This window comes from Taudactylus pleione, unplaced genomic scaffold (genome assembly GCF_031769625.1).
Source record: "Taudactylus pleione unplaced genomic scaffold, aTauple2 ptg000916l, whole genome shotgun sequence".
NCBI lineage: Eukaryota > Metazoa > Chordata > Amphibia > Anura > Myobatrachidae > Taudactylus > Taudactylus pleione.
In genome coordinates this window covers 1,330,834-1,347,344 of record NW_028285317.1, presented here as the reverse complement: position 1 = coordinate 1,347,344, position 16,511 = coordinate 1,330,834, and positions in this window count along the sequence as shown.

Below are 16,511 nucleotides of genomic sequence, written 5' to 3'. Positions count from 1 at the left end.
GATACTAAAATAATGTGAAAAGGGTGTGAAAACACCCTTTTTCACTTTATTTTACTAAAAATTATGATAATAAATAGAGCCCTAAATGTGTTGAGGATGGAGAGCGCTACGGCGCATACTCCATATATTATACTCACCTCTCCAGAGTCCTGTGTCTCCGCTACAGGAATCACTGGGAAAATGGTGCCGGCGCCATGTTCCCAGAGACCTGCACATGCACAGTAGACTCTGACAGCACCACAACAAGCGCTTTCGATGCAGGCCACACCCCCTCCATGTGATGTAATGCGGAGGGGGAGGGGTCACAATTGGCAGTGATTACAGCAATGCCCGGAGCATCCTCAGGGCTTTAAGGGCAGCGATGTGAACGTCTGAAGCGTCCTAAGGATGCTCTAGACGGCACTGCTGCAGAGATTCTGGTTGCAGGGTGCCAATCTAGGCAAAACTCACTAGAATACATTCTCTACCTCATTACTGGAAGGCTGCAGATCCCCTGCTTCTACACCTGACCCACAGACCATCCTATAAACAGGATGATATAATAGCGAATCTGCTTTATGCCACGTCACCGAATGCTTTCCCTCACCCCTGTTTGCTCTATTGCTGACTATTAGTATAGTCATCTCTCTCTGCTTCATCGTGTCAGTGGACCCTCTAGTGAGTTTGGAAAATCACAACACAATTAGGTAACCAGCGGCTATCTTCCAGCAGCATTACCAACTTGTCTGATAATGCTCTGATCGATTACGGTTATTCTGTTGCCAAAATGTGTTAGTCTAGAATTACTAAGCAGCCGCTTCTTGGCAGGTTTGACCTCAAAACCAGGGCCGTTTCTAGGGGCGGGCGACCCGTGCAATTGCACGGGGCGCTCCGCCCTCAATGTAAAATATGCCGGGTCCTCCTGCAGGCTGCATCAGCGCTGTGACAGCCTGTCCTACCTACAGTAACATGGCGCGCACCCAATTGCCGCCTTCCCTCCTCTCCTCCTGGGAGTCACATGACAGGAAGGGGGAGGCGCGCCGCGCCGCGCACACCACACATCAGCCGTACTGAAGAGTCTGTCTGGTCCGTCGGCTGAGAGTGACCTCAGACCTCAGTGACTGGGTGGTTGGCAGCAGCGGCGCCCGCACTGCGGACTGGGCGGCACTGACTGGGCATGGGATGGAAGCGCGGCAAGTGCACAGCAGCAGCTTCACCATGTTCCAACTTACCTGTTCCAGGTAACTAAACTGTACCTCTGTGGGGGGAAGGGGAAGTGAGTGCAGCGTGTTGCAAATGTCACTGTCAGTTGTGCAGGCTGCCTGCAGCAGCATGTTGGGGCCTGGGGGGTCAGGGGTGCAGCATGTGTAATATCAATAGGGGGGGCGGGGGTGCAGCATGTGTAATATCAATAGGGGGGGCGGGGGTGCAGCATGTGTAATATCAATAGGGGGGGCGGGGGTGCAGCATGTGTAATATCAATAGGGGGGGTGGGGGGGCAGCATGTGTAATATCAATAGGGGGGGTGCAGCATGATGAGTAATGTATATGCTGGGCCCTTTTTCAATGTGTTTTTTGTGGTTCTGGATTTAATAATGTATTTGAGGTGGATGTGGTTTTAAAACTTAGTTTATGTGACTCTGGCTTTTCCAATATATTTTATGTGGACCTGGCTTAGGGCCTGATTCAGAGCTGAACGCTCTGACCAGAACGCTTGCTCTGAATCAGGGCCCTCCTGCCTGTTTTTGGAGCGTCATCATGGACGCTCGCATAGCTGTGGGTGACCACCCACAGCTTATGCGAGCGTCCATGATGATGGTCGCGATGGTCAAAGACCATTGCGACCATCGGGCTTGCCACAAGACCCTGCGGTAGGGTCTCGCTGCCGCAAGCCCAGGAGTGATTTTGGCTCTATCAGAGCCAAAGTCACTCCCTCTGACATCATTACTGATGTCAGTGGGGCCGGACTCAGACGGTAGGCGTTCCCATGGGAACGCCTCCGTCTGGCCGCCACGCCCCTGGCACGCCCACCAAAGGGGGCGTGCTGTCAGTCACCATCGACAGCACGCCCCCTTTGGTGCAAGACCCCGAGCGACGTATTTCTCGTCGCTCGCCGGGTCTCACGCATGCGCACGACGGAGCTCCCTCGAGCCAAACATCGACCCGCTTGCGAGCAAACTTCCCTCACGAGCGGGTCTGAATGACCCCCTTATTTCAGTGTATTTTATGTGGACCTGGCTTATTTCAGTGTATTTTATGGGGACCTGCCTTATTTCAGTGTATTTTATGTGGACCTGCCTTATTTCAGTGTATTTTATGCGGACCTGGCTTATTTCAGTGTATTTTACGCGGACCTGGCTTATTTCAGTGTATTTTACGCGGACCTGGCTTATTTCAGTGTATTTTACGTGGACCTGGCTTATTTCAGTGTATTTTACGTGGACCTGGCTTATTTCAGTGTATTTTACGTGGATCTGGCTTATTTCAGTGTATTTTACGTGGACCTGGCTTATTTCAGTGTATTTTACGTGGACCTGGCTTATTTCAGTGTATTTTACGTGGACCGGGCTTATTTCAGTGTATTTTACGTGGACCTGGCTTATTTCAGTGTATTTTACGTGGACCTGGCTTATTTCAGTGTATTTTACGTGAACGTGGCTTATTTCAGTGTATTTTATGTGGACCTGGCTTATTTCAGTGTATTTTATGTGGACCTGGCTTATTTCAGTGTAGTTTACGTGGACCTGGCTTATTTCAGTGTATTTTACGTGGACCTGGCTTATTTCAGTGTATTTTATGTGGATCTGGCTTGTATTTTCAATGTACTGGGCTTGCCCCCAACGTGACTAAAAACGGGTGTTATACAAGGTCATACGCCTGCAAATGTCACACCAAAGGGATGCACACAGAAATGCGACGTGGGCTTGTGACAGCTAGGCCACACCCCATTTTTTGAGTGCACGCCTTCAGCGCGCGCATGCTGCCTGACTTTGATTTAACTACATATATTTTTCAGTGCTTTGCCTCAGTCACAGTGGCTGACATTCTGTGGTCTTTCGCGACCACGCTTACTTACTGTGATACACCACCTCCTCACAATGAGGCCACGCCCACTCCGCAATATTGCTGCTTCTGGGGGGGGGGGGCGCATTTTGACTGCTCGCACTGGTAGCCTCAGACCCTAGAAACTGCCCTGCTCAAAACTAAAAGTACTAATAATTAGGGATGTGCAGGCTCGGATAGGTTCGAGTTTGCACGTGGAGTTCGGATTTTTCCCTCCAAAAAAACGGAACTCAGAACGAGGCAAAACGTCATCTTACATGGACGAACATCATCATTCCTGGACAAAAGACCAGGAATGATGATGTTCGTCCATGTAAGATGACGTTTTGCCTCGTTCTGAGTTCCGTTTTTTTGGAGGGAAAAATCCGAACTCCACGTGCAAACTCGAACCTATCCGAGCCTGCACATCCCTACTAATAATAAGTGCAAAGCGCGGCGTGTTATGGTACCATGGGCAGATCTCCAGTCGTCCTCTAGAGAAGGTTTGATAAATCTCTCCCTTAGTCCTTTCATACAAAGAGGTTGGGAGGGGGGATAAAAAAGGGGACAAACACCTGTCATTGAAGATGAGATGTATCAAACCTTGGAGAAAGATAAAGTGGAGAGTGATAAAGTACCATCCAATCAGCTCCTTACTGTCATGTTACAGGCTGTTTGAAAAGTGAGAATTAGGAGCTTGCTGGTTGGTGCTTTATCTCTCTTCACTTTATCTCTCTCCGAGGTTTGATACATTTCCTTACAAGTCATATAGTTTCACAGAGTTATCTAAGGTTAATTCCCAAACCAAGGGTCCATGTATTAATCCTCCGATTACTGTGGAGAAAAAAAGACTCTCCTGTTTCACCTCTCTCTGGGAGGGGGCAGTTGGGTCGGCACTGTGGGAGGCAGGGCGCGGCGGATGTGGGTGGGTATGGGGGTGTGGCAATGTGATCGCTCATGCCCCTGCTATACAATGCTGTGATTACTGGCACTGTGAAGCAGACGGCGAAACCACAATGACGAGATTCAATGCTATTGCGTCATCGGCCACATGTTTCGCCCACTTTATTCGGGCGCTAACCTCCGGGGTACTTGTCCTCCTTTCTGGGCGACCGGGAACGCCATCTGAATTTTGGGAGCCTCCAGGAGGGTAGACCAGTATGTTCTAGTCTGCTCTTAGTGCTAACTGGCTGAAGGCAGAACCTTTAGTACATATCGATAAGCTACATGTAGAGGGATTTTCTTTGCCTTTTTCATTTGACCCCCTTATCTCCCCTTAGTCAGCAAGAATATTTCTCTACCTCAGCAAATTTAAAAATTGTTCTCAATTTATACAACCATTTATCTATCACCCGCTCTACTATTCCATACCTCCCAACATTACCTGATGACTCGGGACTTCCTGCCATCCTAAAAGTGTGTGTGGCCTGTTAGTAAATGGGGCATGGCCTGACAGCACTCCCCTGTTTACATCACTAAGGGGCGTGCCCAGCATCTCCGAGATTCTGCACTTCCCCCGCACTATGCAGTGCTCCCTGTAGTGCCCCTTATACAGTGCCCCCAGTAGTGGTCCCTCCCTATGCAGTGCTCCCAGTAGTGGTCACCCCTATGCAGTGCCCCTTATACAGTGGCCTCAGTAGTACCCCTTATATAGTGCCCCCAGTAGTACCACTTATATAGTGCCCCCAGTAATGCCTCTTATACAGTGCCGCTAGTAGTGGTCCCCTATGCAGTGCTCCCAGTAGTGCCCCTTATACAGTGCCCCCAGTAGTGGTCCCTCCCTATGCAGTGCTCCCAGTAGTGGTCACCCATATGCAGTGCCCCTTATACAGTGGCCTCAGTAGTACCCCTTATATAGTGCCCCCAGTAGTACCACTTATATAGTGCCCCCAGTAATGCCTCTTATACAGTGCCGCTAGTAGTGGTCCCCTATGCATTGCTCCCAGTAGTGCCCCTTATACAGTGCCCCCAGTAGTGGTCCCCCCTATGCAGTGCCCCTTATACAGTGCCACCAGTAGTACCCCTTATACAGTGCCCCCAGTAGTACCACTTATACAGTGCCGCTAGTAGTGGTTTCCCTATGTAGTGTCCCCGGTAGTGGTTCCCCCTATGCAGTGCACCCAGTAGTGCCCCTTATACAGTGCCCCCAGTAGTGGTCCCCCTGATGCAGTGCCCCTTATACAGTGCCCAAGTAGTAGTCCCCCCTATGCAGTGCGCCCAGTAGTGCCCCTTATACAGTGCACACAGTAGTGGCCCCACTTATGCAGTGCTCCCAGTAGTGCCCCTTATACAGTGCCCCCAGTAGTGGCCCCCCCTATGCAGTGCCCCAGTGGAAGTAACCCCTATGCAGTGCCTCCAGTATTTGTCCCCCCTATGCAATACCCCCAGTAGTAATCCTCCCTATGCAGTGCCCCCAGTAGTAGTCCCCCCTATGCAGTGCCCCTTATATAGTGTCCCCAGTAGTAGTCCCTCCTATGCAGTGCCCCCAGTAGTGCCCCTTATACAGTGCCCCCAGTAGTGATCCCCCCTATGCAGTACCCCCAGTAGTAGTGCCACCTATGCAGTGAAACCAGTAGAGCCCCCCCAGCAGTGCTCCCAGTAGTGCCCCTTATAAAGTTCCCTCAGTAGTAGTTTCCCCCTATGCAGTGCCCCCCCAGCAGTGCTCCCAGTAGTGCCCCTTATATAGTGCCCCTAGTGTAATCCCCCTTGCAGTGCCCCCTGTAGTTGTCCCCCCTATGCAGTGCCCCTTATATAGTGCCCCCAGTAGTAGTCCCCACCCTATGCAGTGCCCCCAGTAGTGCCTCTAGTAAAAGTCCCCCCCATATGCAGTGCCCCTTATATAGTGCCTCCAGTAGTAGTCCCCCCCCTATGCAGTGCCCCCAGTAGTGGTTCTCCCCTATGCAGTGCTCCAAGTAGTGGTCCCCCCTATGCAGTGCCCCTTATATAGTACCCCCAGTAGTAGTCCCCCCTATGCAGTGCCCCCAGTAGTGCCTCTAGTTAAAGTCCCCCCATATGCAGTGCCCCTTATATAGTGCCTCCTGTAGTAGTCCCCCCTATGCAGTGCCCCCAGTAGTGCCCCCCCCCTATGCAGTGCCCCCAGTAGTGGTCCCCCCTATGCAGTGCCCCCAGTAGTAGTCCACCCTATGCAGTGCCCCAGTAGTGGTCCCCCCTATGCAGTGCCCCTAGTAGTAGTCCACCCTATGCAGTGCCCCCAGTAGAGGCCCCCCAGCAGTGCCCCTTATATAGTGCCCCCAGTAGTAGTCTGCCCTATGCAGTGCCCCTAGTAGTAGTCCACCCTATGCAGTGCCCCCAGTAGAGGCCCCCCAGCAGTGCCCCTTATATAGTGCCCCCAGTATTGGTCCCCCCTATACAGTGCTCCTTATATAGTGCCCCAGTAGTAGTCCCCCCTTATGCAGTGCCCCTGGTAAAAGTCCCCCCATATGCAGTGCCCCTTATATAGTGCCCTCAGTAGTAGTCCCCCCCCCCTCAGCAGTGCCAGAGACACACGAAAAAAAAAAACACTTACCTGAATCCCCGCTCCTGTGTCTGTTGCCGCCCGCCCCTCCATCCTCCCGGGCCGGTCCGCTCTACACTATGGAAGAGAGACATCATGATGTCTTTCCCATCACCCACTGCAGTAGTACGAGTGTACTAGCCGGCGGCGGCGTTTGTTAATGTGTAGTGCGGACCGCACTCTGGGCTCTATTTACTACAATCCACATTTAAAATGCGGTTTTAGTGCGATATTACCGACTGAATTTGCATTGCGAATTCACGCAATATCACAGGGATTTATTAAAAATCCCTTGCAGGGACAGAGCTTGCGATAAAGCTCTGTCTCTGCGAATCCCATCCGCAGCCTTATCACTGTATTTTTTGGAAAAAATAGTGATGAGATGGAGTGCATGCGCTGACCGGCCCCCGCCCGCGACTCCCCCGTTAATTTCACTTACCTCTGGTCACATCATCCGTGCTCCGGTGATGTCCTCCGTGGCTCCAGTCAGCTGGTCTCCCATCCTGCACTATGACCCAGGCAGCTGTTCTATGCAGCAGCTGACCGGGTCACAGTGCAGGATGGGAAACCAGCTGACCGGAGCCACGGAGAACATCACCGAAGCACCGATCTACGGTCCCTGGATGCAGGTAAGTTTTTTGTTTTACTATTTTTTTTAGCAGTATTCAGCTTGTGGTCTGTTTAGACCACAAGCTGATCGCTGGAGCCCGGCTCCCGGCTCTGCTCTGCCTGTTAGAGCAGATCAGGAGTCCGATAACCGGGGGAGACCCTGGATAACGCCACCGCCACCTAATTTTTCACATTTTATTTTTAGTAAGTCCCAGGCAGATCGCATTTCCCATTACAATTATGGGAAATGTGATCTGTTTACCAAAAATATGTGATAATTAGGGCTTGGAGTAGAATTTTACGAATTCTACTCCAATTGCCCTTCAGTAAATTTAGGTGCAACTAAAATAATTGTGAAAAGGCTGTGAAAATACTCTTTTTCACTTTATTTTAGTAAAAATAATGTTAATAAATAGAGCCCTCTGTGCGGTCCGCACTACACTGAGCAGAGTCCTGGGCCGCGGCCGGTGAAGCCCCCCTTTAACATATGGTAACAATATTTGGTGTTTTATCTTATCCATCTTGAATATTATAGACCTACGTAATTTATCACAGAAACGTTACCACCAGACTTACAGATGTCCCTTTATCCTCACAAGTTTTGTTTGTTAGAAAATCAACCTTTATTAATCAATACAATTATGAATTTTGTACAATCAGACCAATGTAGTCGGGCTTGTACATACAGTATAAGGGGAATACTCCTGAGAACCACCATGTACGCCGATGGTTAGATACCTCCAGCAAGGGATCATCTGCTTACATTTCTAGCTGCTCCTCCCTTGCCACATATGCAGCATGGCACAGGGCTCAATATACCCCAGGCATTTACCCAGTGATAAGCTGGGAGATTGTCCCCGTAAGTGGAATACTCACGCTGCATTCCAACCAGAACACACAGAATTCCACTCATGTCAAAGATCTTTCAGTAAGATTCTAATAAAGTGACATAACTCACAAAGTTTAATAGTCACTAAGGGGCAGATGTACTAAGCTCTGGAAAGTGTTGGAGAGATAAACTACCATCCAATCAGCTCCTGTCACTTTTCAGACACTGACTGTAACATGAGTTATGAGCTGAGTGGCTGGTAGTTTACCTCTCTCCAATTCATAATTTTCCTGAGCTTAGTACATCTCTCACTATCTATAGTGCCTGTAGATATTGGACCTGATTATGACATGTACGCTATTCGCACCTTTGGACGCAGTGGAGATGCAAAATAATGCCAATTCCGCAGGAGACGTCTTGCGCAACTAGACGCCTCCTGCCGGCTTCTGTAGTCCGCTGCTGCGTCATCGGATCACTTGTGTGACCATCGGCCATCTGAATAACCCCCAAGTTACTCAGGATGGCAGTGAAATTCACGATTCCAGGTTTATGGCACGCTGCCCAGTGTCGCCCCTTCCCCGATCCCAAATGGCCTCAGCATGTCAAACATCCTGAGGCTTATGGGGCACTGCTAATCGTCATCGCAGACACAGGTCGGCACATGCGCAGTAAAGATCCTGCGCACAGTATGAACGGCAACCATCGGAGCTGTACGTAAACCATTGGGTTTGCATACAACTCAGAACTAAGGGCTCGATTAAGACCCGCTTGCTAGATGCATTCGCACGCAGCCAGCATATGGAAATCCCGCAATCGCACGGCAAGGCATTAGTACGCCCACTATGTCTTAGCGTGCGATCGTGGTCTGTAACTAGACGCCCACTAATGCACGTCATCTCCAGGAATTGTATGCAACCATTGATAACATAGAGTACCACCAGTCACTTGTGGTTGACCATACCCTGCCGCAAGCACTGTGAGCGCTTCAGTGTGAATTTCAACCATGTGACGTGTACTATGACGCTGCCTCTTAATTATGCTCGCCTCTGAAACGGCGTTAAGATGCTCAGGCACGCCTGCGTTCGCACCACCACTCCCCCGTTTCCAGCGACCAGCCCCTGTCACCACCCACAAACCCTCCTGTCACTCATTCTAGCGAGCTGGCTATGCTCAGCGAGAGTTTCGCGATCGCATGGACTGGTCACGTACGCATGCGCAGAATGCAAACATCGGCAGGCTGCGTGGGAACGCATCCTAGCGAGCGGATCTGAATCGTGCCCTAAGGCCAATGATGCCTATAGAAACCTTTACCTCACACAAGGCAATCAACATGGCAGCTCCCACTGATGTTTATTTGGGAGATAAAAAAAAGGTAAATAAATGTTAATCATAAATGTTTTCCCTTGATAGAAAAATACTGGAGAAATATAAACCGTCTGGTGCAGTTGTCCGGATAGAATCCAAACATTTGTGCCTCTATTGGGGAGGGTAATAAGACACTGGTACAAAGCACTGCGCATTAATGGAATGTCATCTGAGCCAGTCAGTCATCTTGTGTGTGGGAGAGAATGAAGTCACTGAGAGGACATGATGGAACAGATAGACAGACTGCCAGTCACATGACTGCAGACATTGGGGAAGATAAAGTTACAGGTATGTGTTTATCCTAGAAGGAAGAATGTGGTGCATTTAATTTAAGGTGATCTGTGACATTCGCCATACCACTGAAATAAGACTGACTAATGGTTCCTACGGTTTTTTATTTTTTTGTTAATAATACACGATGGGGGAGGAAATGTCAAGGACACCGAACAGCATTAATGTTCTATTTTTAAGCATGTTGTTTATTTTTCAAATGTGGTCTACAGAATAATTCTAGTGCGCAAGGAAAGGGATTTTTTTTTAAGAAGAACCGTCTTAAACTTAAAAAAAAAGTAATTAGCTTTCAGTGAGCCTTTCAGCTGTGCATTGAGCCCCAACAATGCAACGTTCGCCGTTACGGCAGTGTAAGTGCGCGAGTTTACTGAGTTCACGGATGCGCGCAGAGAGGGTCGGAGGAGGAGGGATCCGAACGGTGCCCTCTTCACGCTACAGATTTCTTTGCAAGAGAAAGAATCAATGTCCAGGAACACTTGTAAAGTATTCTATAGATGCTACTATGCCCGAGTCTACTGCGCCTGCGCGGGTCTCTGGGACATGGGGAAGCGGCGCCATTTTCCCATCGATTTGTGTAGTGCGGACGCAGGACTCCCTAGAGGTAAGTATATTAAATGGGTGCGGGTGTATTCTGTGGGCCCCAGGGGCCCGTGTGCACCCATTATATAGGTGCTGTATGTGCTTTCTACTGTTATATTTACTGTGTATTCTCCCTTCTTACCCTTCCTCTCATCTTTCCTTACCCCTAAACATTGTGTAGCGGGGCGGGGCCAAAATGACGCAATCGCGTGACCCCGCCCCGTGACGCCTACAAATGTCAGGCACCCGTCCGGATACGCCCCCTTTTTCGGCCACGCTCCACCGCTGCCCTGCTGATCTGGCTGCTCCCTCCCGGAAGGAGCAGCCAGAAAGTCAGCAACTATGGTTTGGGGGGCGGTAACGGGTGGCTAAAGAAACGCAGGCATGTCGCACTCTTTTATGGGCACCCACAAATTAGCCACTGCGTCCTTGCTCGCAGCATGAGAACCCTCTGCGTGTCGGGATACCTGCTGTGTCTGCGACACCTTAGACTCAGAAGGCTTATGGCCGCCTGATCTGCGTTTGATGCTTCCGATATTTCCGGTTTTGTTGCGTGAGCGGCGGACGTGAGATGCTTTCAGGGGGCGTCTCTAAGCACTGGACAGCGGGTGAGTCATTAGCATATTTTCGCAAATGTGATCCGTGAGAGATTGCAGCTGCGATGACATTAGTATATGCATCAGACCCAATGTGCCTGATTATTGCACAATGTGTACCCTGCTAATAATCTATATTTACTTGTTACCTTCAATAAACTCTCTTTGAAAAAATTTGGTGTCAAATTTTTAGCAAGAGGAGAGGGCAAAGAATCCTTCATAGTAGAAGGTGCAGCACAGGGGTAGTTTAATAAACAGACTACCTTGTTTTTTTTTTTATCTGTAAATAATATATTCACGAATCAAAGATCAGATTCCATTGTCACTCTTAAGCTTCCGACCATTCATCCAGATACCTAACGGCAAGTTGAAATTTGCCCGACTTGATCATATTGCATTAATTTTAGTCATCTTTACTGTGACAGTGGGAATGTGAAGACAGATTTCAGAGGCACAAACAAGCACGGGGCGATGCAGGTTCTAAATGATTCATTTGAACAGAGCATCAAAATAAACTTTTCACAATTGATCAATAAAGTAAAAATAAAAGCGGACTGCTGATAGGTGTAAGTATCACAGGGGCGTGCTCCGTGCTCTTGTAGATCTTAATTAAGACTAATTAGAACATCAGAGACATATATACGGTATACAAATACACTGTAGATTACATGAGTCCATGTTGCTTACGTATAAAATGACTGGCACATCTCAGTGTACAGGTCTGCATGTGGGTGAATTTCTGTTATGTAATCAGTACCTCTATGTACAAAACCTTGGTGAGCTAAGCTCTAGTCTACCCTATACCCACCTTTTATTCATATAACATTCTTTAATTTTGTCAGAGCTGAAAATAGTATCACTGTCCTGTGCTATTCATTCCCATCCGTTGATTTTTTTTTCATCCCTTCCATAGATTTTGTGCTGATGAAGTTAAACATGTTATTTATTTTCTGTATAGTGGAAGAGTTGCCTCTCAATCTCCCCTGCCCCACGGCACAGGCCAGGCCCTGGGCATACCAGAAGGTTTTATTTCACGTGGGAAGTGAATGCATCACACAACACAGGCGCCTATTATCTGTGGTGCATGGTTTCTCTCTAGAGGTATGCAGAACATTATTCCATTCAATGAAAGGTAGCAATGCGTGTTGAAGACCATTCAACCATAACGGCAATGTCCAGCTGCAGACACATCTCCCTAAGCTTTGCTTCCCCTAAGATAATAGGAAGGTGAAGGTCACCACTCTCAGGATGCCATTTTAAATCCATTGCCACAGTGTAAAGCTGGTCAGGCCTCTTAGTTCTCACTGTCTGTTCTTACTCCCAGAACTTTAAACTTTCTGGCGTAATTTTTGCACTTTCCAGCCATGTTATTATTTAATGTCATCAGTCAGAGTTGTCCATTTTCATTTTCTATGGATACAATAGGAAGCATGGAAACAATTGCATGCAACACAGAGGGCACTGCACAACTGTATCATATCCAAGGGCAACCACAGTATGCAGCTCTGCGTAGTCTTATAAACACATGGCTGGTTGATGCTGAAAGAAGTGAGAGATAAAGCAATACATCTATAAAAAGTTGCAGGAGAAAGCAAGCATGAAATGGGTACAGTAGACAACCAGGAGTGGAACAGTGCATTGTCAGGTCCCATATTTGGGAAAGGTCCTGATGTTGCCGCTGTAATTCCCCAAGCCCATGGCTCGTGCACATATGGTAGCTTGGGAGAGGCTTCTGCTCTTTTGAAAGAGGAGTGGGAGCAGCCAAACATTGCTCGAACACCACTCACTTCTGTGCTCCTTAAGGGGGGGGGGCAATCAGACTTTGCATGGTTGCCCCTTGTTGAATGGCAACCAGGCATTGCTTGGGTGCCTCTCACCTCTGTGATCCATTGGGGGAGCAACCAAGTATTACTTCAGTGCCTCTAACATCGGTTCTCCTTGGGAGGGGCAACCTGGCATTGCTCGAGTGGCCCTCACCTCCGTGCTCCTTGGAAGTATGGTGTAGGGTAACCGGGTATTGCTTGAGTGTCCCTTATCTCTGTGATCCTTGGAAGTGTGGCAGAGTAACCGGGTACTGTTTGTGTGCCCTCGTCTCTGTGCACCTTGGAAGGGGGGATAGGGTAACTGGGCATTGCTTGGGCACCCCTCACCTCTGTGCTTGGAGGAGGGGGAAAGAGTAACTGGGCATTGATTAGACGCCCCTCACCTCTGTACTTCAAAGCTGCTGCCACTGTAGTACACATCATGATAGCGATTGATGTACGAGGACGACTTTCTAGATAGGTTAGGGCATAACATGTAACTGTCTCTAGAAATGACAAAATTACACTTTGAAAACTAAAAAAAGTAAGCACGCTGAGGCCATAAAACTCGCTCCATCCTTTCTTTTAGGTCCCAAATTAGGTACAGTAATATTATTTATATGAATATACTCCCTGCCACCCTATTCATTTGTAGGAATGTATGGCCGGTGTGAGGAGGCAAGGGAAAAGGACTTCAGTGTCTTTAGATATATAGCAGCTGTGTGTGCCCTGCTACAGCTGCCATTGCTGACCAGGTAAGGAGGAGATATACAGCAGGTCTGTGTGCTCTGCTACAGCTGTCATTGCTGGCCAGGTAGGGAGAAGATATAGAGCAGCTGGAAAAGACTTTGCTGAACTCTGAGTGGACTGTAATGATATAACCCTGCTTACTGTTTGCTAGATTTCTGTGTCTCCATGAATAAAGTTCATCTTGCCTTCATTATAACCCGCTCCACTGTGTGATCCCTGAACCCCAGCATACCCAGGTCACCCAGTATCCTCACAGCTGGCCATACATGGTAAGATTTTTTATACGATGTGCACGATTTCGATCGATCGCAATGGTCAATCGTGCATATTGTGTGTAGTTTGGCATGCTGTATGACGGCGATGCGAGTCCCCGCCATCATACATCGGCATCGTAGATTTTATGGAAAAACCATAAGATCTGCGATTCGTCGTGCTGTTAAATAGGTAAATGAAGCATCTTGTAAGATGCATCGTTTACCATTCACAGCAGCATGCGATGCATCGGCCTGAATATGAAAACGTACCGAGGTGTTGTACGTTTTCAAATCGACCCGTGTATGGCCCACTTTAGAGGGAAGAATAAGTAATGGAATTGAACATTTTGTATGGTAAAAAAAGGGACTGTTTTGGGAAAACTGGGGTCCTTATTATAAGTATGAGAGGTTAAGGGCCATATCAAATTAGCCGCGGTAAATTACCTCGGCTAATTAGCTCGCCCCCGGGGCTTGCTCGAGGCTAACCAATTAACCCCTATGTTGGCCTGACAACGGCACTTATCAGGGTTTTTTTTCAGCACCTGATGTGTCCCGAAAAGTAATCCACGATAAGTGCCATTTTTTCAACCAAAAAAGGGCGAGAACACATAGGTCTGCGAGCTTATCGCGGCTTCTATGTGTTAACGGGCGAACTATCCTATTATTTTGCCCGAAATAATAGGATAGGGAGAAAAAATATTGGCGTAAAAACGGGATAATCGGCAAAAAATCCCAATTTTTCGCTGATTGATGGGATCAGTTAGCGCCCAAACAGTGTTCAGGGCTAATTGAATATGGCCCTAACGGTGAGATGTATCAAATCTTCTAAAGAAGTGGAGGTGCTGCCCATATAGCAATCAATCAGAATGTTGCTATTATTTTGTAAGATGTACTAGAAAAATGATGATTAGAATCTGATTGGTTCCCCATATGAAATGTATTAGCTCAGTATGATCAGGGCCATAACTAGAGGTGTGTGACCAGTACAGCCTCCCCAAAGCCCTTACTTCTGGCTAGCAGGGTGCCAGGAAAGGCACCCTTCAGCCAGAATACATTTGATACAAAAGGCAGGCACCATGCAGTAATTACAGCTGCCCGAAGCGTCTTGAAAAGCCTCCGGCCACTGCTGCAGTTCCGGGTGCCATCATGGCATCATGCGCAAAGAGGGAGGAGCCGGCACAGGGCGCTCAAAGCCCTTGTTACGGCTCTGAGTATTCATACTGGGTATTCATCACGTGTGTCACTTGAAATGCACAGTTTGTGGCATCATGATGCTCAATTGGTACAAAGTGGTACTTGAGTCAGTCATTCAAAGTCCAAAATTTGAGTAAAACTTTTTTATTTTTAAAATATTTTATAGACTAAAAATTAGCCAAATTGTAGCAATTCCAAACGTCTATGACTTTAAATGGCGACTGTAGGGGACGTGGCCTAAGGGGAAGAGCCCCACAGGGGCAAATCCAGCCGGAGACCCAATCAGTGTGATCTCTCCCAACCTCCCCTACATCAGGTGCAGGCAGACAAAACTACTGCTGCCTCCCTGGACCCACCACAGCCTAGCCGCCAACAGGTTAGAGGTGGGAGGGGGGGGCTTCAGAGCTCAAGCGCGGTAATATTCATTGTTTGAATTAAAGAATTGTTTTAAAATTTAACCGTTTCAGCTTGACAAGGAAATATTTTATAGTTTATCTTAACATCTATTATTTGCCGTACGTTCTGCAAACTAATTTGTCAAACAGGGAGTTGATCATCAGAGTAGTCCACAGGCCAAATACAACTTTTTAAGTGTACAGAATAATTCCCACTTACCTAGGCGATGCTCTAGTTTCTCACAGAATAAGAGGATCAGAAGAAAAGAACACAATAATAATAATAATAATAATAATAAAAGAAAGGACTTCCGCTGCTTGTTGTTTCCATACCCACAGACTTCATACCTCCATCTGGCGCCCAAATATAACATGTACCTCTCAGAGACTTGCCATTTGGAGTTTTGTTTTATCTATTTTGTTTTACCTCCTCCAGTCCATTTCCCCCAGGGTGCAAAGTAGCTCTGCAGACAAGATGGGAGGAGAAGAATATTCCCTGCTGCTAACTCGCTCCGAAAAATTTGTGTCAATCTTTCAACTGCTCGGCACAAGTGTTTTCAATCTTCCCGTCGTTTATCTTCCATTACAGGGGAGTTTCGCTGGGAACTGGTTGCTCTATAACTCCAAAGAGACATGTCCTCACCGAGCAGAGCACAGGACTGTTTGCTTACACAGGAGAATGAATATTAAATGGGATGTGGTGCAGATGGGGCGCGGAAGATGAAATCGCATTCTGTGGACCACACAAAAAGCAATAACAGGAAAAAATTTTATAAATACATTGCTAAAAATATTTTTTTTTCTGCCTTTTTAACTTCTTTTTGTGCTTCCATAAACAGGAGATCATTCACCAACCGTGCAAAAACTGGGGCTGTAAAAATTTTCCCCCTTTTTCACAACTGCAATAACCACAGTTATTGCCGGGTCTACCCGGGTCGCATCTCAGTGGAAAAAGAGTCCCTGAAAAATAACCCTAGGCTAGGCTCCTAAACTAGGCTCCTGGCCCCCAGCATTGGCGCATAGTGCCCTCGGTGCCATGCACCAAGGGTTAACCGATGCCATGCAGGAAGCTGGCTAGCCCGGTCCCCCCATGCGTGCACCCCTTAGCCCTGCAGTCCGTGACACTTGTCCCAGCTGCAGAGGCTTCCTGTTGTCCTGGTGCGTGCTGGAGGGCCGGGAGCTGTGTTCCTAGTCTCCAGCGGTCGGCACCCCGTCCGGCAGCCCAGGACTCAGCCCCGACTGTAGGGGCAGCCTCTGCCGGAGCTCACCTCGGGCAGCGTGCAGCGCTTCACTACAGTCCCCCGGTGCAGCG